Genomic DNA, 26,108 nt, shown 5'->3' with positions numbered 1-26,108 from the left:
TGTCTCAGCTCATATACTAACAGCCGAATAACTATATTATTTCACTTTACTTTTTTTTTAGTTGTGAAAATAATATTAGTAATCAATTTACACTTCTCAAACCAATATTCATAGCATGCTAAAGTAACTGAAATTTTCATTATTGATAGCTAAAACTTAATACATGCCAGGAGATTATTTTATAGGCATTATTATCTTTATTCTTGGAAGCAATCATAAATATCATGCTTTTATTATATCTACTTTAATGAAGAATGTAATGCCTAGACTATACAAAATATTTTTCAAATCCATATAGCCAGCAAATGTAGGATTGACACTCAAAACTCTCAGTGTGACTCTAGCATCTATTATTTACCTTTTGTGGATGCCATTTTAAATCATACAGATAAACTGCAAAGTTATAAAATATTTAATTTTTTTATTAAAGACTTCTTTGTTAGATATTATGGGAAATCAGACTCCTGTGGAACACTTCTAATTTGAACTCATTTTCAATAATCCTAATGCATAATGTGTAAGTATTTAGATTTGGGGTTTAGTTGGGAGTAGGAATATGACAGGGTTCCATAGATTAGCTGGAATCTTTGAAAAGGGATGCATTATTTCAGCTCAAAATGAATTCTACCAAAACATGAATTAAAGACAGCAGAAAGCATCTGGTGGAATCTGTGCTTGTTTGGATATTTGTAACAAGAAATAATGTGATGTTCAACGCTCAGGATGATAAATATATTTTGTGTAAAGAAAGATATAATGCCAAAGATAAGATTACAAATAAGATAACTAGGGAGCAGGAAAAATCTTTTACTCTCTCAAAACACACTAGAAACATATTTCAGAATCAACAACTTAGAAACAGATTTCTTCCTGATGATTTGTGTATCTTGAAAATAAATTAGGAAGATACATGATATTCTATTACAGCTCTTCAAACTACTAATCTTAGCTTCATAAGAAACCCTAAAAGTCTGAAACTATTTGTCAAGTGGCAATACACTGAGTACTGTATTATGTTCTCTTGGCAGTGTATTGAAATATTTGTAATTTTCATGTTTTATAGTTCCCTAGAATCATTAGCACACTTTCATTTTAGAGGCTGTGCTAAATTCAGAACTAGAGTCAATAGTTTGAGGAAATGAAAGTGAGGGGTGAGATTCATTTTAATAGTTGGGGAACTCGACTGCAAAAATGATCTGTCAGTATTTTTCTGGAACACAACACTCTATGTAATTAGATTGGTGGAATGAAGAGAGATAGAAGGGACAAGATTAGAGATGGTCTTTTGGGAATAATTAGCCTCAAGAATGCAGTTAAAACTATGTGAGCATAAAAACTTGCATAGTCAAATCTTGAGGGAAAAGAAGAAAGAATATAGAACGATTAAGAGCGATGGAAAAGGACATCTTAATAGAAGTAGAGGGCAAAGTGTAGGCCTTGGAATTAATAAAATTCTTTTTTACTAGAACTGAATCATTGAACATTCTTTTTCATTGTTGTTAAATTGTGTGTGTTGATATTACACTAATATCTCTTGCACTTCATATTGTAAAAAAATATACTACTTTGGTCATGCTCGTTATTAAATTATAGAACTCTTGAAAAAGAAACTGCATCCTTCAGTTTAATTATGCATTATGTTTTGCATATAACATTATTTAATATATAATATTGAACAAGAAAATCTGAGGGATTTTTAGATAGATATCGTCATAGGTCTGTCCACAAAAGAAACATCCAAACCTGTAGAAAGCCTTAATAATTTTTTGAGCCAAAATTTTGAAAACACACCAAAAGCTAGACCTCAATGAATTGAGAAAATGCTCCAGAGAAAAGGAGTTTTGCAGTTCTTTTTGTGTATTTAGACTCAAAAGGAAAAAAGTAAGGAAGGTTACATAAAATCTTTTGCTGGTAGATTAAGTTGGTGAGAGAAAGCAAAGCAAGGAAGTCTCTAGGATTTGATAAAAATGAAAATGGAGAGATACATAGTTATTGTTTGTTTTTACATTGGTGGGCACGGGATCGCCAACATTTAATAATTGCACCAAAGAGAGATGATATATGGGCAACAAGACAACAAGAGGCTTTGCTGTAATTGTGCTCTGTTGCCCGTGGGTCTGTTCTTGAAGGGTTTGGAAGAGAAAATTACTCTATTTCAAAGGTATGTTATCCTAGATGCACAAGAACAACAAACAGGATTAATTTAAGGTAAAGATTAACTTTTTACTAAGAAAGCTATTGGCCTGGAATGTAACTACCCGTCATCAGCTGTCCAGTTAGCAGTTAATGTTCAGACCATCCTGTATGGTTACTTTTGGTCACTGGGCTTGTCAGGCCTGCTATGTAGTCCCCTGAGCAGATAATTTTATTTTTGCTGCATTGTTTGCCAAATTCAGGGCCAAAATTTACTCCTGCCTACTGACAGATAAGTCCCTTTGCCAAATGCTCACTACAGATTCTGTAAGAAAATGCAAACTCTTACAGAGTTCAGAGGCGTTGCTCAGGTAGCCCACTACTAGGGTAATTTTTCAAAGTATCAGATTTATGTTTAAAATCCATCTGAATCACTTCTCAGCCTTTTGGCTAAGATCAAGTGTAGTATCTGTTCTGATCAGTTTTAAATCCATCTGAAACATATATGTTATCACCATAATGACTTTACTTTAATATAAACATCTCCCCGCTATGTATGTGAGTTAAATCAGTAGATAGGAAGATGCTCCGACTTTGTACTATGGCCCCATCAAACTCTCTGGAACACCACTGAGGACCCACAAGGTTATGGTTATTATGGTTTGAGAAGTAGGGCCATATGGAAAGATACTTAAAAATAGTCATGGGATAACCACATCCAATATGACAATACGATGAGCTCCACAAACCCATTTCTCAGTGAAACTGGTGAAAATTTTAAAAATTAGAACCACTTCTCTGGAAAAAGTCTTATAGGTGTCCAGTAAATAAATATACATTTATTCAAAGAAATTTACAAAAATTTGGTGAGGACTGAGAGATTCTGTGATATTTGAATGGAGACCCCTACCCACCCTCCCCCAGCTAAAGAGATGGAAACTCTATGCCACACTGTTTCAACTAAGAACCCAGAGTATCCTCTGCACCCAGAGAGCTGTCTTCCTGGGAAGGGAAGATGTTAGTGTTTCTCCTCCTGCTCTCGGATATCTGTTAATGAGGCTAAGTTCCAGGTGAGTTTGGCAAGAGGTGGGTGCTTGCTTTGCTTTCTTCACCCAACTCTTATGCATGGTATAGAAGCTTTATTTTGGATGTAGCACGGCTGAAAATGCTGGGACCTCCATCACCCTTGCCCTGTCTTATGGGGTGGAGTTTCCACATCTAAAAAGTAACCAAAGACACTTGAAACTGCTGCTCCCCGCTTCCACCCTCCACTAAGCACTCAGCTGCTAAAGTAACTCAGAGAAAAGGATTCCACTGTCCCCAGTCCTAGCTCCCTAAATTCTTCCCAGGTGGTGGAAGGGGAATGGGGTGAGGGAGAAGCCGTAGAGCAGAGAGCTCCAAATCCTTCAGCAAAGTAACTGGATTTCATTTGTCAGAGTGTGAAGTTCAAGCATGAGGGCACTCTTCAAGAGAATAGAAGTTGTAAGGAAAGGCAGTTGGGATTAGATTAAAGGATTCACTGGAGATATAGGCTAAACTATAGATTTAGGTTGCCAGAGGTAAAAGGGGATAGAAACAGCTAGAAAGAAAGAACCTTCCTGGAGTTAGAGTAAACACCAAGCACTGACTTCAGGAACTTTTCCTTCAAAGGAACCAGAATTTGATTGGATTAGTCTGTGAATCAATACACGCCCCAGGGCAATGTTGAAAACAATAAAGTGATCCCCCAGAGATTAGTGGAGGTTAATAACAATGTGTGATCAGGGAAAGACGCAACAAAGATAGCTTTGCCCAAACCCACAGACATCCCAAAGTGAGAACGGACATTTCTAAATAATCTAACCAGTCACTAAACAATTAAAGAGGCAAACAACAATAACAAGTTTGGGGGTGGGTGGGTGGGTGACCAGTACCCAAAGATGCTATATTATAAAACAAAATCAAATTTCCAACATAAAATTTTGAGACAAGCAAAGAAAAATTAGAAATTACTGTCACATTAATGAAAATGAAGGCACACCATACTATCACATATGGGGGTGTAACTAAAGCAGTGCTTACAGAGAAACTAAGAGTTGTTATATATATATAAATAGAATACAAATCTCAAGTCAATATTCTAAAAAGAAAAGCGAACTATACCTAAGCAAACAGTGACCACATAATCATCTCAAGGAATAAAGAAAAAGGATTTGGAAAACTCCATTTCATAACAGAAATATTCAACCAAAATAAAAGGGAACATTTTCGTCCTAATGAAGTTCATGTATGAAAACCCATAGCTAACGTCATACCTACTGGTGAAAGACTATGTTTTCCTGCTAACATCAGGATTAAAGCAAGGATATTATTCTTGCTACTACTACTCAACATTGTACCAGAGGTCTTAGCCAGGACAATTAGACAAGAAAAAGAGATTAAGCATCTAGAGTGGGTAAGAAGTGAAATTATTCCTGTTTACAGATAACATATATAATCCTATATATAGAAAATTCTGAAGAATTCACAAAAAGAAAATGATTAGAGTGAGTAACCAGTGAGTTCGGCAAAGATGCAAAGATATTAGAACAAACAAAAATCAGTTGAATTTCTATACACTTAAAATGAGGAATCTAAAAATAAAATTAAGAGAATAATTCCATCTAGAATAGCAGCAATAAATAAATAAACAAACAAATAAATAATAAAATTTATATTTAACCAAGTAAGTGCAATATTTATACACTGTAAACTGTAAAACATTGTTGAAAGAAATTAAAGAAGAACTTAATAAATGGAAAGACACTGCATGTTCATCAATGGGAAAAGTTAATATTGTTAGGATTTACACATATTCCCTAAATTGATGCATATATTCAAAGAAGTCTCTATCGACATCCCATTTTCCTTCTCTACAGCATTGACAAGCTGACCCTAAAATTCATAAGAAATCACAAATGACTCAGAATAGGCAAACAACCTAAAGAATGAGAAGTCATAGTTTCCACTTCGAAATCTACAATAAAGCAACAGTAATCAAGACAGTGCAGTGCTAGTTTAAGTAAACATATAAATCAACAGAATACAATTGAGAGTCCAGAAACAAACTCATGTGTTTATTGCCAGTTGATTTTTGGCAAGGATATCAAGACCATAAAATGGGAAAAGAACAATACTTTTAATGAATGAAGCTAGGGCAATTGGATTTCTATGTGAAAAACAATGAAATTGGACCCTTATCTCTCACTATCTAAAATAACTAACATACAATAGATCAAAGACCTATCTGTAAGAACTTAAACTATAAAATTTTCACAGGAAAACAAGAAAGTTAAATTTTGTAACCTAGGGTTTAGCAATACATTCTTATATATGACACTAAAAATACAAATAACAAAATAAATATGTACATTAGATTTCAACAAAATTTTAAAAAGTCTGTGTTTCAGAGTACATCAGCAAGAAAGTGAAAAGAGCCATAAAATAACCGAAAATAGTTACAAATCATATATATAATAAGGGACTAGTATCTAAAATAAAGAACAGCTCCAAATCAATAATAAAAAAAGTAAACGTTTCTTCAAATTACCAATAAGCACAGGATAAATGCTCAGCATCATTAATCATCACGGACATGCACATCAAAACCACAACAAGATACTTCTTTATACCCACTAGACTGGTTGTAATTTAAAAAAAAGTTTGATAATAACAAATGTTAGTGAAGATATGGAGAAATCAGAACCTTCATAGAAGTAATGTTAAATGGTGCAGTCATTTTGAAAAAGTCTGGCAGTTTCCTCAAACACTTAAACATAAAGTTACCATAAGACACAGCAATGTCACTCTTAGGCATATACTCAGGAAGTGAAAGCATATGTTCACACAAAAAACTGTACATAAATATTTATAGCTGCATTATTTATAATAGACAAAAGGTTGAAATAACTCAAATGTCCATCGACTCATGAGTGGATAAACAAATGTGATATGTCCATACATACAATGTGATTTGGCCATAAAAAGGAATATGAATGAAGTAATGATACATTGTACAACATGAGTGGACCTTGAAAACATTAGCTAAGTGAAAGTTGTTACAAAAACAAAATCATATTATATGATTCTATTTATATGAGGTGTCCGTAAGAGGCAAATCTATGGAGACAAAATATAGTTTGGTGTCATCTAGGGCTGGGGAATAGGAGATTTTAAAAGGGGATGAGTTTCCTTGTGAGGTGCTGAAAATTCTAAAATTCTAAAATTGATGGTGGTGATGTTTGCACCAATTTATGAATATCTAAAAAAATGTAATTATACACTTTCAATAAATTTTGTGCTATGTGAATTATGTTAGTAAAGCTGTTATTAAAAAACAGACATGGACCTGAGAAGAAATGGTAATATGATCAGAAACCAGGATTAACGACTTATTTATTTTTCTCTACTCTCTCCTTTTTTTAGTCCCCACCCCCTTCTGTGAATACAGATATAGTATAAATATTCTAATTAATATTTGCAAGATATGTGCCCAGAAAGGAATCATCAGTGCATACTGTAAATAAATTCCTTGTAAGCTTTGCCAGGGTAATGAGGTTCTTCTCTTTAGAATGATTCCCATAACTGGGGCAAATATAATCATTTTTTCTTTTATATTTAGAAATCAAGTGGAATGTTAGAAGTTATGTAAGAAACCTTAAGATTTTGAACCTGTTTCTTTATTTCACAGTATTCAGTGATACTCGGCAGTGTAGTGAAGCTTAGAGATGAGGAAGCACACTGGAGTCCTCTATCCCACCTACCATCTTAACCTAGACCATCCCAAAAGAGTTCTAAGAGAGCCAGGAGGTCCTGGACTAGAGAATCTGTGTAAGTCCCTCCCAGATCCAACCTCTCTTAGTGAAGCATGGCTCCCACTCCTTTTTCTGACATTCTACATAGACATTTCGACATTCTACATAATTTTATTTCACGTCAAGATTCAGAAAGGTTTCCAGGAGAATCAGGGATTTTCCAATTAGTGACTCAAGCTAAAAGATGAATATTTATAATGTTCATACCCCGTGTTAGCTCAAGAAATCCGATCTATGTGGGTTTTATGTCCCAGGGAGAAGTGATCTAATTGTTTCTGTTAGTAGTGTGAATAAAATTTTGCATAGTGTAGCAGAAGTGTGAAAGGCAGGCTGCTAAATACAGTGACTGAAGCCTCGAAAGGAAACAATGCATTGAATCTGTTAATAGAATGGTTTAAAATATACATGATGTGTATACTAGATTACACACAAGGAGGATGGTCATGTCTGGGTAGTTGTTTTTCATTTTTCTTTTACAACTCTTAAATAATGCATGTACAACTCGGGCTCCAGGAGCATATTTATTTTTCCAGGGAAACTATCACATTCTTTTTGTATGTAGTTTATTCTAAAATTATTTGCTGTGAATATATTGCTTTTTAGATTTGGGGATGGTAGTATAGACTCAGAATAGCTAATATGAAGCACTTCAGAATTACAATGGAAGTTCCTCTTCTGCAGTGTGCATATAATTGACTTTATCCTTTTTGCCTTCTATCAGGACAAGGTGTTCTCTTTTAACAGGGATATTCTTTTTAAAAGAATAATGAGGGCCCAAAAGAAGGAGATGACATTACATAATTGTAATGTGTGGAAAGCTATGTCTTCACTACTACAAGGCAATCAAAAAGAGCAGATTTCATCTCCTTTCAATATTGAAAATTAGTTTCCTATTTAATTCTTTTCCTGACAGATACTGAGGAATAGACTAAAGGGGGGCAAAGAAACTTAAGACATTATTTTTCTGAAATAGAGTAAGAAGGGGGAAGTTTCCTAAGTGGAAATATTCATATTTTAAGAATTGGAATAACGTTTCTTCATAGGTGTTGCATCATTCCTATTAGAATTTCATCCTAAGGCATTTGAATTTTATGTTACTTGATTATATTTTCCATTAACATTTCTTTCTCATTAATGTATTTTTTTTTAAATCATGGTATGCTTGGACCCACACAATTTAAACTGTTATTTCTCTTAGAAGTATTCCAAAAATGGGTGACAACCGCCTCCCAAAAAGTGAACAAGTGACAACTAAATTTTCAAAATAAAAAAAGAATTAAGATATGAGAGAAACCTGGAAGCAGAATCCTGGCAACTGTAACATTTGATTAGTCTTTAATTTTATTTGAAATAAAAATTGATAAAAATAGAGCATAGTCACTTTTACCTATGTTTATAAAAGTTTATGAGATGTATAATCAAATACTGAAGCCTTAGGTCTTAAACATTGTGCTAAGCACTATTTACATGAACTGTAGGTGTTAGGGAGGTAGGGATGCTTTGAAAAAGGGGATTGCCATATTGAGTGAGAATAACAATACTTTTATGATTTTAAAATATTCGACATGTTACAAAAGGTAAGTAAATTAATATTTTAAATACGAAGAATTTAAATATTCTTGTCATTTTACCTGAATCTGATATTTGTCAAATAGTCCCTTCACTAAGTTGTTAAATAATTAACAGTAAATAAATTCAGTTATAGAACTGTGTAAAAAGAATGAGCAGATCATGATACAGAGAGAAAAGAGGTTGAAGTCAGAACACAAGAGAGATTTAAATGGTAAGAAATTGCATTTAATTTATTTTTATCAGATTTTGTTATTTTATTGTTTGAGTTATTATTTCAAAAATACTTCTTTATCAATCTTAAATAAATGTGATTCCAAATGACATTAGAGATCCTTAACACTAAAAAAAAAACAAAAAAAAAAAACAAAAAAACTCACCTCTTTCATATGAATTAGCTTCAGTGAATAATGTCTTTTGGCATTTATCTTCAAGATAATTAATTTTATTTGCTTTCGTTTTCATCTTGGGAGCGAGTCTTTTACCTTGTCAATTGAATACATAGACCCATCATCTGACAAGGTTTTATCAGTGTTTATATTTGATGAGACTTAATCAAAGGAATATAAAAAAAAATGCTTATCTAAATTCAAGCAGATATAAACCTTACTAGAATACATTAGATCTCTCTGATGACTATGATTTTTCTCTAGCCTCCTACTCATGTTTATGCTTCAATAGTGGCTAACACAGAGCTATTCACCTGGTACGTGGCTCAGTAAATATGTTATAGGAATTAATGAAAGTTTATAGAAAACTAGTACAAATATTCAAAGACTGATTAAAACAATGTAGAACAGAGATCTAAAAAAGTCTATATAGCTTAAGTGTGATTCTGCTAAAGTCATTTGATAAAGTAGGGAGAGGATTAAAAATTCTTGGCATAGATTTTGAAGATCTGTAACTAGAAAAAAATATTGCAACTTATGGTTTATTGAAAAGATGCAAAAGTCGCATAAGGGATAAGTCAACGACTCAAGGAAAAGAAAGCAGCCATTCAAATCTTCTGCTCTGGTTAAAAATTTATCACAAGATAGCATTTAGTATATTTTGGCACATTTTGTAATCACTCAAAATAAATACTAAAACGAGCAACATAATTTAATATGCTATTTATCATCCTTTTATTATTCAAAGCTGAGAAGGATAGTTGTGAACATTCAATAAACCTTGTTTGCCATATAAACAGGATATTAGATCTAATTCACCAAACCCCAAAGGTAAAATGACAGTCCTTCAAGATAGAAAACAATGGTAAACTCAAATTTTTTCTTTTAATATTTAATGCATGACTTTATTGAGGGCATTCATTCTTAATTTAAGTTCTCTCCTCACCTTTTCATTAACCTTTTTGAATTAAGAAATATAACACACGTGAAAAAAAGTAAAGAAAGCAAATTTACTGTTTAATAAAAATATAAAAGCATGCCTATGTGATCGTCACTCATCAATCAATAGAATACTACTTCATTCAGCCCAGATCCCCTATATGTGCCTTGAAAGTCACAGCTTCGGTGTTCCTCAGGAACAGATGCAGGGGTACAAACTTTACTGAGAAGTCAGTAAACATTACCCTGATTTTATAAAGCAATCTGGCCTCGTATATAGTTAAACACACGCACAGTATTTAAGAGAGCCATTTTACTCCAAAGTATTTGTCCAAGGATAAGGAAAATATATGACCTTAAAAAGACCTGTATGTGAAGGTTTACAAAAGCTCTATTCTTAATAGCCTCAAAGTAGAAATACCATTAACGGCCAGCAGCAGGTGAATAGATAAGCAAACTGCAGTATATTCATATAATAGAATAATAATCAGAAACTAAAAGGGCTAACTACCAATATGTGCAACAACACAAATGAAGCTTAAAATATAATGTTAAATTCAAAAAAAGCCAAAATATGAAAACTATTAAAACTGTATTTTTCTATTTATATAACATGTGGCAAAAGCCAATCTATGGAGGAAGAAGTCAGTCAGTGGTTGCCAGAAACTGAGAATGTGGGAGGAGGACCGACTGAAGAAATAGGAGAAAACTTTTATGGTGATGAAAATATTCTATATCTTGATTTTGGTGATGGCTATAAGACTGTATACATTTGTCAAAATTCATAGAACTGCATATCTAAAAAGAGTGAAATTTATTGTATTGAAATTATAACTCAATAGACAACCTTAGGGGGAAAAAAGATGCCTGAAAGACATCAGAAAGATGACGAACGTGGAGAAAAATTACCAAGAAAAAATTGGCAAGCTTGCCTGGGAGAATGACGGCCCACCCGCCCGTATGGCAGGAATCCTTCCAAGAGGAGCAACTCCGGTACAGGGTATCAATGGCAATCGCACCATTCATTACAGAAGACTTAAGCCTTCTTCCTCCCAATGCTCAAGAAGCCTATAATCTCTGTCAAAACACAGTATTTTTTATCTTGATAGGAACTATAATTATAACTTATTCATTCCACAAATAGTTATTGAGCACTTGAAAAGTGTCAGCCACTGTTTCATGCACTGGCATTCCATTCCACCGGTAAACAAGATAGGAAAGACCATTATTCTCAAGGAGCATAACTGCTGGTCTGGCTAAGTTTATGGAGGTGGTGCCAGACAATGGCTGAGTAAGTGTATTAGTTTAATATATTTGAAATACTTTAGTTTAAATTTACCCTTTGGTTATTTGTTCCTATTGTCCAGCCTGTTTTGTTTTGTTTTGTTTTAATTCCTTCCTTTGTTGCTTTTTTTATTTTCGACTATTAAATTATTTTCAGTATTCTATTCTAAATCATTATAGTGCATACTGCGAAGTGCTGCAAAGATTCCCTTTCTGTGTTAAGGTATTCATTCCTTCACCTACCAAAACTCTGTGAAAGGCTCACACCTGAGTCACTCATCAGGCCTTGCCCTTAGCATGAAGGAGCTGCTTTGCCTAGGTGTCTGGTCTTTCCCAGGGATAGCCAACATCAAATGACTGGTTGATGTAGGGGTACAAATTTTCATTCTCCTCTTCTTATGTCAATTCGCGATATCTCTGAAGTACCTCGATAGTGACAAAGAGGGCTATTCCTTGTTTCCTTGACCCCCGTATTTTAGCGATTGATATTACTGTAGCTTATTCTGTTTTTCTCTCAATAAGCTTAGATTTATTCATTGATTTACTAGTTTCAGTGGGCATCTTTGATTAATGTCTAATATAAATACATAAAATACTTTATTCCATTTTTTCTTTCTGTATTATTGTTGAAATTTTAAATGTGTGTATTTTAAGCCACTTAGGATATTATTACTTTTGTTTTATATTAATATTCATTTTGGTTTATTCTCATATTTGCTCTATTCCATTTTTTTAATTCTTTTTACATGTCTATTCTTTCATGTTTTACCATTTTCATTTCCTGAAGAAAATCCTTTTATATTTGTTTTAGCATGTGTATACTGTTAAAAAATTTTCTCAATTAAAATGTGTTTATTATACCTCATTTTTGAAGGCTATTTTCTCTGGTTATAGAATTCCAGATTGATAGTTATTTTATTTAATCAGTTTGAGAATGTAGTTCTATTGTTTGCTAAATACCACTTATTCATTATCTTTATCTTTATTTAGATTGTCACCACTTCCTGAGACTTCGTTTGACATGTCAAGTTTTGAGTACTCTTAGACAGGCTTATACCTCTGGTCTTATTTTGTTTTTCTCCATTAGTCTTTTAATATAATAATTTCTGTTATTTTTTATCATCATAAGATTTTTTTTTGCTATTATTTATTTATTTAAATTTATTGTGGTGACATTGGTTAATAAAATTATACAGGTTTCAAGTGTATAATTCAATGATACATCACCTGTATATTGCATTGTGTGTTCACCAAAGTCAAATCTTCCATCAACATATATTTCATCCCCTTTCCCTTTATCTATCTCACCCCTTCTCCCTTTTCCCTTTGGTAATCACTAAACTGTTGTCTGTGTCTATAACTTTTTGTTTGTTTTGTTAATTTGTTGCTTTCAGTTTTATATCCCACATATAAGTGAAATCATATGATTCCCAAGGCTTTCTGTCTTATTTCACTTGGCATGATTATCTCAAGATCTATCCACGTTGTTGCAAATGGCATAATTTATTTATTCTTATGGCTGAGTAATATTGCATGGTATTGGCAGAAAAACAGACAGGCTGACCAATGGAACAGAACTGAGGTCCCAGAAATAAACCCACATATATATGAGCAAATAATTTTTGACAAAGGAGCCAAAAAAATGCAATGGAAAAAAGCCTCTTCGATACATGGTGCTGGGAAAATTGTAAAGCCACGTGTAAAGATTAAAACTAGATTGTCACCATACACCAAAATTAACTCAAAATGGATCAAAGATCTAAATATAAGACATGAAGCAATAAATTACATAGAAGAAAACAGGCACTAAATTCATGAACCTAGGTTTTAGAGAGAATTTTATGAATTTGACCTCGAAGACAAGGGAAATAAAAGCAAAAATAAATGAATGGGACTATATCAAACTTAAAAGCTTCTGCACAGCAAAAGAAACCATCAACAAAACAAAGGGCAACCTTCTGAATGGAAGAAGATGTTTGCAAGCAACGCCTAAGGGCTAATATTCAAAATATATAAAGAATACATACAACTTAAACAAATAAACAATCCAATTAAAAATGAGCAGAAGACCTGAATAGACACTTCTCTCAAGAAGACATACAAATGGCCAATAGACATATGAAAAGATATTCAACTTTACTAGCTATTAGGAAAATACAAAGCAAATCCTCAATAAGATACTGTCTCACACCTGTATGGATGGCTATTATTAACAAGATATTAAAGATAAGTGTTGGAGAGGTTGAGGGGAAAAGGAACTCCCATACACCACTGATGGGACTGTAAATTGATACAGCCACTTTGGAAAACAGTATGGAGGTTCCTCAAAAAGTTAAGAAAAGAATTACCATATGATCCATCAATTCCTCCTCTGGTATCTACCCAAAAAGTTTAAAAACATATATCTAAAAAGATATTTGCACACCGATGTTTATTGCAGCATTGTTCACAGTGGCCAAGAACCTGAAGAACATGGAAACATGTTCTTTGGAAGTTGTCCTTTGATAGATGACTGTCTAAAGAAGATGTGGTACATGTATACAAAGAAAGAATTTATGAAAAGCCAACTCCTTTCTTTGAATACATTTTTATTGACTAAATTGTTTAGAATTTTTATAATTATGTTTATAAGTAATATAAGATTGTTATTTTTATTCCCATATTCTTATATTGTCTTTATCTGGTTTGTTATCAGTATATTACTAACATCATAAAATCATTTGAGGGGAATTCCTACTTTTTCTATTTTTTCCTACTATTTGTGCTGTTCTTAGAAAATATCTGTTGATTATGGTAGAACTCATATTTTAAAGCAACTGAGTTTTTATGGAAAGATCCTCTTAAAATGGTTTTATTTCATTTTTAGACAGTTTTAATTTACATATAATACAATTTATTAAGTTTAACTGTACAATTTTCAAAATATATATAATAGTGTAACCATCACTATAATTATGTTATGGAAAAATGTCATTACTTTATAAAGTTACGTTATTCTTTTTTGCAGTCAGTTCTCTCCCTCCACCTGCACTTTGAAACCACTGCTCCACTTTCTATCATTGTAAGTTTGCTATTTCTAGAATTTGACACAGTCAGAAATGATATTGACTTTTGTTTAAGATTTTATTTGCTTAACATAATACTTTTGAGAGTCACCCATGTTGTTGCATGTATCAATAGTTTCTTTTATTGTTGGATAGTATTCAAATTACATATATGTAATATATAATAATAATTCTAGGAATTTTAAAATCCAAGTCTTTTGGAACATATGTTTTCATTTATATTTTTGTATTACATCTAGGTTTATAAGATATTATTAGTTGACTTTTGAGTAAAGTATGAGGTCGGATGTGTGGTTCATATATTTGCATATGGTAAGCCCATTGTTCCAAGCACCATTTGCTGTAAAGACTAGTTTTTACTATTGAACTAACCAGATATGCTTGCTGAAAATCAATTGACCACATCTATTTGGGTCTATTTCTAGTCTCTTACTTCTCTTCAATTGATCTATGTTTCTATTCTTATGCCAATACCATGTTGTCATGATTAATGAAACTCTCTAGTAAATTTTGAAATCAAATAGTTTTAAATTCTCCAACTTTACTGTTATTTTTCAAAAGTTTTATCTATCATAAGTCCACTGAATTTCCATATAAATTTGTGAATAGTTTGATAAACAACACAAAAAAAAGCCTATTGGGATTTTGATTGAATCTATAGATGAATTTGTGGAAAATTAACATCTTAACAATGTCGAATATTCCAATCTATTTACAATATATTTCTCCATTACTTAAATCATCTTTATTTTCCTTCAGGAATCTTTTGTAGGTTCAGCTTACAGAACTTGTGCATATTTAGTTGTTTATCACTAAGTTCTTTAAGCTTAATGTTATCGTGAATAGTTTTTTTATTTCAATTGTAAATTATTCTTTGTTAGTATGTAGAAATACAATTAACTTCTTAAATAATGATGTATTTTTTAAAACATGTGATTTAGATTTCCTATTACTCCAATAATGTCATTTCTGTAAAATTATAAATTGCTAATAATTCTTTCATTTAATCTACCAAAATCTGCCGCAGCAGCCACAGAAAACTAATACACTGCCTTTCTCATCCTTTTTATGCCCATATAACATGAAAAATTCAACACATTTTTCAGAAATCAGGATAAGTAACACAGCAGAACATCCATTAATCATGCAAATAAATGTTAAAGTGTGATAAATCATGCAAATTAAAATCTACACTACTGAAGAGGATATTAGTGAGAGAAAAACAAATTTATCAAAATAAAAATATATTTTTAATTTAAGTGGTTTTCATTGATATTTTATGTAACAATTTAGAAAATGCTTAAATGCATCGATGCTTTTCTTTTTTATTCATACAATTCTAATTTCAAATAAAATGTTTTAATTTGGAATCCAATAAATAAATACTTAACTTGGTACAATTTAATAAATTTTATATTAATAAATTTTAAGGCTTAGAAGCAAAAATACCAGCCCTCTTCATTTATAGTTAGCTATGAAGTATGCATACATTAAAAGTGGCACGTTCAAAAATATAAAAATACTTAAAAAAATTGCTCTCATTCAAATTCAATCTAGTTTGTTTTAAAAACAATTTACATCAACATTTGTGTACTAAAATTTACTTTGTAATGATGGTACATGAATTTGTATTTCACAAATAATCATAAATATAAAATTAAAATCTAAGAGGGATTTTTCTCACATGGAATATAAAGAGAACATTTTATTTTTGAAGTAAAATGTCCTAAGTACATGAAAATTAAAAATTTGTGACTGTAATTTATTTATTTAACAAATATTTACAATTTCCTTCTGTGGAATAAGTTTTGTTGAATTTTGGTGGAGACACATTAGTAAACCAAACAGAGCAAGTGTCTGCCCTTACTTTGTTTATACTGCAGTGAGTTACAAAATAAAAATAAATAATAATTTTGAAAATCAAATTTACTGAAAAATAATTTAAAATTGAATTTTGAAAGATAGTGCTCTTTAAGCTAGTATTATTATAAATTTTCTTTAAGATAAGTAGGAATTTTAATAATTCCTTTTTATTGTGTGTATGACACCTAGATCACTCATATCCATGAATAGCTACTTTCAGAGACATGACTTACATTAGTGCAAATCAGTATCACTGGGCTGAAATCAATAAAATGGCAAAGATGCTCTTTCCCTCATAAGTCTAGCGAAGAATCACTTCTTTGCCTCATAGCCTCTGGTGGCTGCCATCATTCCTTTGTAGTCCTTCCAATCTCTCTCTTGTTAGTTAAATTGCCTTCTGTGATGGTTAATTTTGTTTCAACTTGGCTAGACAATGATACTCAGATATTTAGTTAAACACATCTGGAATTTAGGTAAAATATATTTTTATTAAAATGATTTTAAGTTGGTTTGAAGTTATTTTTAACATTTAAATCAGTAAATGCATAAAGCAGATGACCCACCATAATGTGGGTGTACTTCATCCAATTAGTCAATCAGATGAAAGCCTTAAGAAAAAAGAATAACTTTCCCCAAAGAAGAAGAGAGAATTCTGTCAGCAGACTGCCTTCAGACTCAAGCTAAAACTAGATCTCCAGCCTGCCAGTCTACTCTGCAAATTTGGGTCGGGGCGAGGAGAGTGGGGAAAGAAGAATCTCTCTATATAAAATCTTGGATATCCTGAATTATCTTGGTTACCTAGGTAGGTCCTAAATGCAATCACATGTATCCTTAGAGAATCAGATGGAGACAGAAGGGATGTATTAGTTGGGCAAAGTGCCCCAAGTCAAAATCCTTAACTTAGTTATATGCCTCTTAACTATGGGGATATACATTTTGAGAAATTCATCCTTAGTATATTTCATTGCTCTGTGAACCTCACAGGTGTACATACACAAACCCAGGTGGTATAGTCTACTACACACCTAGGCTATATGGTATAGCTTATTGCTCCTAGGCTACAAGGCAGTCTAGCATGTTACTGCATAAAACAATGATGGGTTAAATTAAGCACAAGAAAAAATTATTCAGTCAAGAGATACAGGGAAACACAAGATATATGAAGCTGCTGCCAGCATAACATGTCATACTACTTTCCAGCAAATTTTTTTCAATAAATATAAAGAGCATACTCAAATGATAAAAGTATAGTATAGTAAATACATAAACCAGTAACATAGATGCTTATTATCATTATAAGAATTAGGTACCATGTATAATTGTATGTCCTATACTTTTATACTACTGGCAGAACGGCAGGTTTGTTTACACCAACAGTACCAGGAACACATAAGTAATGCTTCGCACTAGGATATTATGATGGCTATGACATCACCAGGCCATAAAAATTGTTCAGCTCCATTATAATCTTCTGGGACCACTGCTATATATGCAGTCTATCGTTAATCAAACCATTGCTGTGTGGTGCATGACTATAACTGTAAAACCCTTTTTCTGTAATATAAGGTAACATTCACAGGTTCCTGGATCATTAGCATGTGGATATCTTTTGGGGAGCCATTATTCAGCCTACCATAGGTGGGCTTGGAAAGTTATCTGTGTCAAACTTAGGTGGAGAATGAAAACTGTCACATTAGTTCTGCAATAAGATACTTAAATTATAAATGATAAGAGAGGACCTAATAGTCTGGTCTTCAATATCCTAGGTCTACTGTTATACATGAAAATCTCATGATAATTTTAAATATTTCAATTGCTTTTTAAGATATTCAGAAAAAATGAGTATATGGAAGACAGAAAGATACATGATATGATTTAAGGTATATGTTGACAATATTAGCAATTATGAATATAAACTTTTACTTGCTACATTTCATATTCCATAATAACCTAAAAATATTTAAATTTTAATTAGGTGGACCAACACCATCAAATCAGATGCATTATATAATAAAATTATTTTATAGAATGCATAAAAAAGTATACATGGATTTTTTTCATAAAAACAAATTTTGAATACAACAGGGGTTCTAAGACTTCATAGACAAAAATAATGGCTAAGTTGTAGCAGGTTAGTTGATGACAATGAATAAGACATAATCATCCTGACAATAAGATCTGAGTGGAAAAAGGGTTAGTTGGAAAAGGTAAATAAAAAACAACATTAAACAAATGTCACCTCCTTCATTCTTCACTTATTTCCTTGGGAAGCATCCCCTCGCCATTCTGGTAACCAACAGTTTTAAAAGAACAAAAGGACAGTAATGAAGACTATCCCTGTTTCAGTTCCATTCATTTTGTAAAACTGTCATTTCTGTTAATAAAAGTATTAACATTTGAATAAAAGTAACTATTTTGTATTTCATGCATGCATAATGTTCTGCCATAATCATTTCATCTAAAGACTTAGATTAAAATTTTAATAATATTATTTTCTCTAGACTCAGATTTTATTAAATATTCTATTCAATAATTAAGTCAGGTATTCTTTAATTAGTTTTTCTTCTTTTCATGTGGTCAAGTAACATTGTTGTATTTAAAATCCTAATCATCTGTAAAATAGTTGGAGTGCAATATAAATTAGATATAAACCAATCATTGTTGTGGCTCTTTATTTTCTAAGAACTCTATTTTCATATTTTGTTTTGTGTTTCTTTGTTTCATTTGGTTTTTATTTTTCAAAAGCCTGAAAATTGTTTTTAAATTATCTAATCATTTATATATTTTAAAGGATTTATAAATGGTTATAAGGAAGAGGAGAGGTACTTCTGATAGGCATGAAGTCAGTTTCATTTATTTTTGGCAGTTCTAAGCACAACATTTAAAAATGAATCTTAACCAAATAAATTGTAGTATTATTTATTAATTTTGTTGTACAAAAGAAAAACATAATAAAATGTGCTATGTACCATTATTTAAATACTCTAAAAAGCAAAGCAAAAGAGGATTTCATCTAGAATTAATTAATAACACTATTGTAACAAAAAGTCAATTTACTCCTTCAACTGTAGAATATTTCTGTCATGCCTCTTACTCAGACCCATAAGAGATTATGGGGAAGATGAGACAACAATGATAAGCTTATTCATTACCTCTGAAAAGCTGATCTAAGTAAAACAGATATCTAGATCAAATAATACAATGGATTCACTATATTACGCTCCTGTGATTTTTGAGGAAAATTCTACTAAATGATTTTTGTATTAACATTTAAAATTGTTATGCTAAATATTGAATGTGTAACTTCTAATTTGATGAGGTTTCACAGTTAAAAAGGAATATTAGAACTCAGTTTAAATTGATATCTCGCAGACAGTCTGATGCAACTTCTAAATTCTAACCAAAATGCCTATTAAAACAAAGACTGAAAAAGCCCATCGCCAAAATAGTGTCAGACTGTCTTGGTAGCTTTAAATTCCTCAAAGTTAAATTCTTTGATGCAAACTATGATTTATTCACAGATTTTCATGTGAAACAAAATAGACCTGTGGTCCAGAAAGAAGACAAAAGACATTCAATCCATTTTACCTTGCTTTTTCTTTTGGCTCAAAGACTTCGAGTCTTTAACAACCAAACCCTGGGCATTCATCCCTGTTTTTTACCTACAAACACACATGTGAAGAAAGGTAAGTGTCCACTCTTTCTCTCTCAATTCACAAAAGAAAACTCTCAGAAATATCTAGAAACAAAGAAACAGATTGAGAGAATGCTAACATGTATGGTAGTGGTTCCAGTTTCCACATACCCTTAATTTAGATAGTTAAGTAACTAGAAATGAAGCTTAAGGAAAACCCAGAGAACAATACAAACAAACAGATTTAAAGCTGTTATCAGATCTAAAATGGGCTGTGGCCTACTTACATTAATATTCTGGGGTTTTAGTTGATAAAGGAAGGAGATATATCAGCAAGAATGAGAACCAATAAGTAGAATCGATGTGAGTCAATATTTGGAAAATTTGAAGTTCAGATAAAACTTTTCCTTTTCAAGAATGAGTAAATAGGAAAGAAAATGCAATCACAAAAATTTACTTAGTCTTAGAATTAATAGTGTCCCATTATATTTTTTATAAAACTAAACTGGAACAGAAAAAAACAGTCTATCAAGAAAAGTGAGATAGATAAGAAAAGTAAGCATGTAAAACATTAAAATAAGAAACATAATTAAAAGCGACTTTATAGAAAGTAAAATTAGAATGGCATAGTGGTATATTAAATTATTATAAAATAAAACCTTATGTCACAAAGTGTAGAGGAAAGGATAGTAGGGTGAAAACAATGAAAGTAAAAAGAAACATATCAAGGGAGAAAATTGATACTTAAAGTATTATTTTATTACTGAGAAGAAAAATAAAACTGTATAAATCAGAAAATTAAATAAACAAATATGGAATAAAATTTTTAGGCTTTAGAAGAGACATCCCTAATTATTCTTTAGATTTTTAGATAGTCACAATGTAATAGATATATCTTGGCTTTTCATTCCATGAGGACAAGCCTTCTTTTAGTTAGGAAGATTCAATATTTTTTGAAGTATCACATTTTAAGCAAAACTAATGAAAGAGATTCATTTTACTTACCCAAAGCAAAATTTTGAATTCTAATATTAAGGAACAAATCACAATCACAGGAGATAGAAAGTTATCAGAAGAGGATAAAAAGTAAACTGGCCTTAAACCTGTTATCTTAAAGTTGAAAAGAATGATTTAGAGAATATTAAAAGCGAAACTGTGATTCTAGAATTGTATATTTAATCAAGCTGTCAGTCCTCTATGGCAACAACAGGCAAGTAAAGGCTGAGACTTGCCCATTTAAAAAAATAATAACAAAAAAGAAAATATACACAAAGATATATATTTCAGCATGCTGAAACTCTATATTTCAGAATAATGTAAAGCGGCTTGTGGATAATACAGATTCTATTTACTTTCGGGATTAAATTAAATGTGAAACAATGTCTACAATAAATATACTGCAATAGTTTCTGAAATGAAAACTTTATAGATCGGAAAACATAAAATAATAATTATCCGTGTGGAATGCACACTTACGTGCTTAAACTAAAGAAAAATATCATTAAATATCAAAGAAGATACAATTTGCAAAAAGGAATACCCTTTTTTTATAGCCTGTGGTCAGGCTATAACTCCTGACCACAAATCAATTACAAGTAGGATTTAATAATAGGGTATTAAATCTAATCCTCCTGCATCTTTTTATATTTGAGGTATTTTTATAAATCTCTTCAATCAGAAGAATTTAAATGTGCAATAATGGCTCTCTATAAAGCAACTTATCAAACATTATAAAAACTACAAAAACTGTACTTTAATATACATTTCATTCCATATATTTACTGATTTACAAAACACTTTTGCCTACATACTCTATTCTAAACATCAATCTAGATTTTCTTATCCTGTATTATTGAACAGAATACTATCTTACCTGATACAATGGAAACACATAAAACAGAAATTATAATTCTGGGCCTAACTTTAATACTCGGAAAAGTAATATGTATGTGGTGAAAGGTCAACATCAACAGGTTTTTGCTGATGTTGCTTTTTCTTCTCCCATCATCACAGAAGTGATGATGGGGAAAGATTTTCAGATACTGTCACAATATTATAGATATTTGGTGCTTTTCATTCCATAAGGAAGACAAACCTTCCCTCGATTAGGAAGAGTGAATATAATTGCACTCTAGCTGAAGCTATAATAATAAACCATACGTAATTATATTGCTATGTAACTGGTTGACCTTATGAAGTCATTTAGCCTATCTGAACCCACTTAAACTTTCTTCATGCATAAATAGGGTCATTGAAGCTGTTTCCTTTTTTGTTTACATTTTTTAAGGGCTTTTGAAGTAGAATCAACGAAATAACATAGATGAAACAGTTATAAACCACAAAACAGTATAAAAGCATTGTTTTTATTACAACAAATAATAGCACAAAGCAATACTTAATATAGTGTTGCATTATATACCATGTACAATGTAAGCCATTACATCAGATATGCATGTAAGTCTTTAAGGACCTTGAATCTGGCCTACAAGGATAAGTTGCTTTGGAATAAGACAAAGAACGTAGGCCATTTAATTCAGCAGAAACATTTAAAATAAATGCCTATAAAAAGGGTCAATCAAATTTGAGTTAATTAAAAGGAACTAGATTTATGGAAAGAAACTATAGTGGCCATGTGATAAAAATGATAATGCCAATTGTGGACTTTTTACTACAAAAGGCAAAAATTAACCAAGCTATACTTTTACATCCAACCCTGTATTTTTGCAGAAAACAAATTTCTTATAAGCTACCTTCACCAATGATTTAGTGTGAAAGAGATAATTAAGCAAACTCGTACCTGGAAGACACAGGATGCCTTTGTCTGTCTTGTCTTCTTTAGTTCCAGAAATCCCTAATGGCTTTCCTGAAACTTCTGCAGAGCACTCAGCAGTCTAGCATGCCTGCACTCCTCTCTTCTTCACCTGGGGTTGGACTTTGAGTTCTAAGAGCTCTCCCAGCCATCACTGGCTCTATCCTATTTCATTTTGCAAGGCATCTCCCCTGATTAAATCCCAATATGTCTAATCCATTCTTGGTGTCCGTATCTCAGAGGATACAAAGTAAAACAGATAAATGGAACATAATCTTTTTAAGGAAAAAAAATATGTTTAAATAATAGGGAACAGAAAATTATTCAAGTTTATTCAATTATTCAAGATGAGCATTATAGTGATGAGATAGATTCATTTCAACTAATTGAATTTTCATGATAATAACAGTAATGCATATTTATTATAGAGAACTTGGAAAAGAAAGGAAAGAGAAAAGGCCAAAAATATCAACAACAAGAAAGAAGAGCTGTCATTAACATTTTGGTGTATTTAATTATTCTTTTTCCTATGCATAATTTTATTTTTTTACTTTAGTTCATAGTAGAAAAAATACATTTTATCGAAAATATGTTTTAGGAGTAGGCTGTAGTTAAAAGCATGTAAGAAGAATTGGGAAAACCAAATAATGTGCAAGAAGTGAAAAATTTTATGATATTGTTAATTTTTCAAATTTTGTTTACAACATTTAATAATCATTTTACTCTCTATGGAATATTTGATCATCATAATCAGAGTAGAAATGTAGGAAGTTGTATATGAGAAAGAACTGGTAAAAAATCTTCATTTCTCATGAGCTCTGAGAAATAACTTTGTAATGTATGTAATGTAATGATTTCCACTCTTAGCTGCCAAGAAGAGTAGGTACAAGTTTGTAGAACTGAGTATCCTAGAAGTGTTAGATGCGCTGTTAGTAAAATGATGACATTTGCTTCAATATGTTGAATAACCTAAAAAAAAAGTTTCTAAATGTTATGCTTAGGAAATAGTTGAATAGTTAATGATCTAGATTCATTTTAAGTAAATATATATGATTACTAATTATGCTAGATAAGGTTAATATAGTACTCTTTAAATGACTTAATGAAGGACGTTCTGAGAATCCAAGGACAATTAGAACCATAAAAATATATACTATGTTCAAATAGAACAATTAATACAGATTAGAAAAATCATAGTGATATATAAATGTATTTATTCTATCAGGGTTAGTATTATGAAGAATGTAGGCTTTCTTCTCAGTCAGATTTATTTCTTTCCTAAACAAATATATTTTTCTGTCATTTTGGCTTCAGAAATCATCTTTCATCCTTGAAGTGAGAGTCATAAATTTCGGGATGAATTTTAAATCCCCTCAACACTGACATCTATTGAGTCTTCTTATTTGAGAAATGAGCTTGCAGCTTGGAAGTGTAATAACTAAAATAAATGAATCTTGAAAGCCTGTAACAGGCTTTTGGAAATTTGGCTTTCCTCAGTGCAGAAATGCCATTCCACTGATTAAGCACAAACAAGAAATATGAAAAAACATGTAGTTTTTTCTAATACTCTAAATCTCAAATTTCAATCCAAGTACTATTATAAAAATATGGCACATGACTGACCTTGTCCTTTGTAGTTTCTACTTTTCTTATGTTGGATTCTTGACTGTGAGGGTTTGTTTGGTTTTTTTAATTGTTAAAAGTTAATTTTTTCGCACCTATAAGCAGAAATACCTCCACTCGTTCATTTAACAGAAAAAAATTTAATATAAAGAACTCATTAAACAAGTGTAAGAAGACCAAAAAGTCATAAAGATAGTCCTGAGGTAACACTGAAGTAAAAGCTGCAGAGGCCGTTGAACCTCTAAAGTTGGATGAACACAAGGGAAATGCTGCCGTTTCAGGAACCTAGAACATTAAAATAAGTTCCTGAAGGGTTGAAGTCCAGGTCTCTGAGAATAGAGGACTGCCTATCTGGTGTTGGCACTCCAGAGGGTGCATGGTGGGAAAGGTCCTACAAGTTTTCTAGTGCTAAATGCTAGACCTCACTGCTGCTACTGGGAAGAGGTGGTCCTGTTAGGGCAATGCTGACCGGAGCTGAAAACAAGCAGGAATGAGTAAAGCCTCCTGCCTCATCTTGCCTCCTGATCTCTTATTGTCAGGTAGACAAGAAGGAAAGGAAAGGAGAAATCTACTGTGAAGAGTTCTAGCCCCTACATCACAGAGTAAGTTCCCAAAAAACAAATTTGAGCTGAAAGACAATGGCTCCATAACTTTACCCAATTCCTTTGAGTTATTTCTATTATTATTCCCTGTTAAAAATAATAAAGTACATAAATTTTCTTTTCGGGCTTCAGTATAATAGATCTTTCTAAGTCACCCTTGTTATTTCAGGATTTCCATTAATTTACTGGAGAATTCCTGTTAAATTATACCTGACTTTTTTTTTAACATTTATCTGTTTATTTGTTTATCTTTCTATCTTAAAACAGATAAAAAATGTGGCTTTAAGCCATTAAATTTGGAAGCTTACATTGTGTTTTCTAGGTATTCTTTTTCCCTCTGGCACGCAAACTCACACTTTCAAGCCTTTACCTATTTGCACATATCACAAAGTATAAAATTGAGGGAAAAAATAGACTCTGCCCTGGGAGAAAAACTCAGATCAGTGTCTTCTCTTCATTAGTGTCACTCATATTAACTCTGACCTTCAAAACTGTGGATTTGCCTGCATACCCCTTGGCATACATACTCAGCTGATTTCCCTGTTTGAATACTGGCTTTCTACCCTTACAGCACTTAGAGGAGTCTTCTCTTCCATATCACTCCCTTGGGCCTTCAGAATTTCCCTTTTTGTGTCTTCCAATCTTTTGTATAATCACTTTATTCCAGGTCTCTCTTGCATCTACTCACTCCTCTATAACCCGAGTGGGAGAGAACAATTTGCTTCCCACTCAGTCAGGCAGGTGTTTAATTGCTTTCTTAGCACTTTCAAGTAGCTATTTTCATATAAGAATTTCTTTCTCATTCACTCTTATCTGGTAATATATTTCTGATCTTGCAGAAAAGCAGAAAGACAAGGACATTTAAATCACCACAAGGCAGCTAATGTACATAAAACAATTGATAATTTTTTCCCTAGTCAAAAATAAATCTCTTCCTGTTTTCATGGAGAAGAAGCCACATGCCCTCTCTATCATATATTGAGTGTAGGAGCTCTTAATGATTGAATTAAAACTAAAACTACACCAATAAATATTTTAATTTATGTATATTGTTGTATTAGTTTATTGTACTGAACTTAGCAATTTTTCATTTTACTTACCTAGCTATTGTCGGTCTAACTTGTATTTATGTACAACAGAAATGACCAGAAGATAAGATTTTAAACAAAATGGATAGTAATTTCGTAGTGTGCACGTGTTTGTGTATGTGTTATTTGTATGAATTCCACTAAATAATACGTGTTAGGCATCTAAACTCTCATATTTGCTTTGTATTCATGTTCAGTTTGCTATAAGCCATGCAGATGGGATACTGTATTATTCACCTACAAATGTTTACCTATAAGGTTGAGCTATTTCTGATATT

At 31.8% G+C, this 26,108-nt stretch overlaps 1 long non-coding RNA gene and 1 pseudogene across 1 annotated transcript in view; one reads left to right on the top strand and one right to left on the bottom strand.

Annotated features, from left to right (window-relative positions):
• The window catches only part of LOC120607949 (uncharacterized), a 120,084-nt gene that overhangs the window by 27,498 nt on the left and 66,478 nt on the right, over nt 1-26,108 (bottom strand). The gene's annotated exons all lie outside the window — the stretch shown is intronic.
• LOC120607987 (uncharacterized) lies at nt 2,564-2,678 on the top strand (annotated as a pseudogene).

The sequence above is a fragment of the Pteropus medius genome, unplaced genomic scaffold, assembly GCF_902729225.1.
Source record: "Pteropus medius unplaced genomic scaffold, Ma_sr-lr_union100, whole genome shotgun sequence".
Lineage (NCBI taxonomy): Eukaryota > Metazoa > Chordata > Mammalia > Chiroptera > Pteropodidae > Pteropus > Pteropus medius.
The sequence above is the reverse complement of the archived record's forward strand: the minus strand, read 5'-3'. Positions and strand labels throughout refer to the sequence as shown.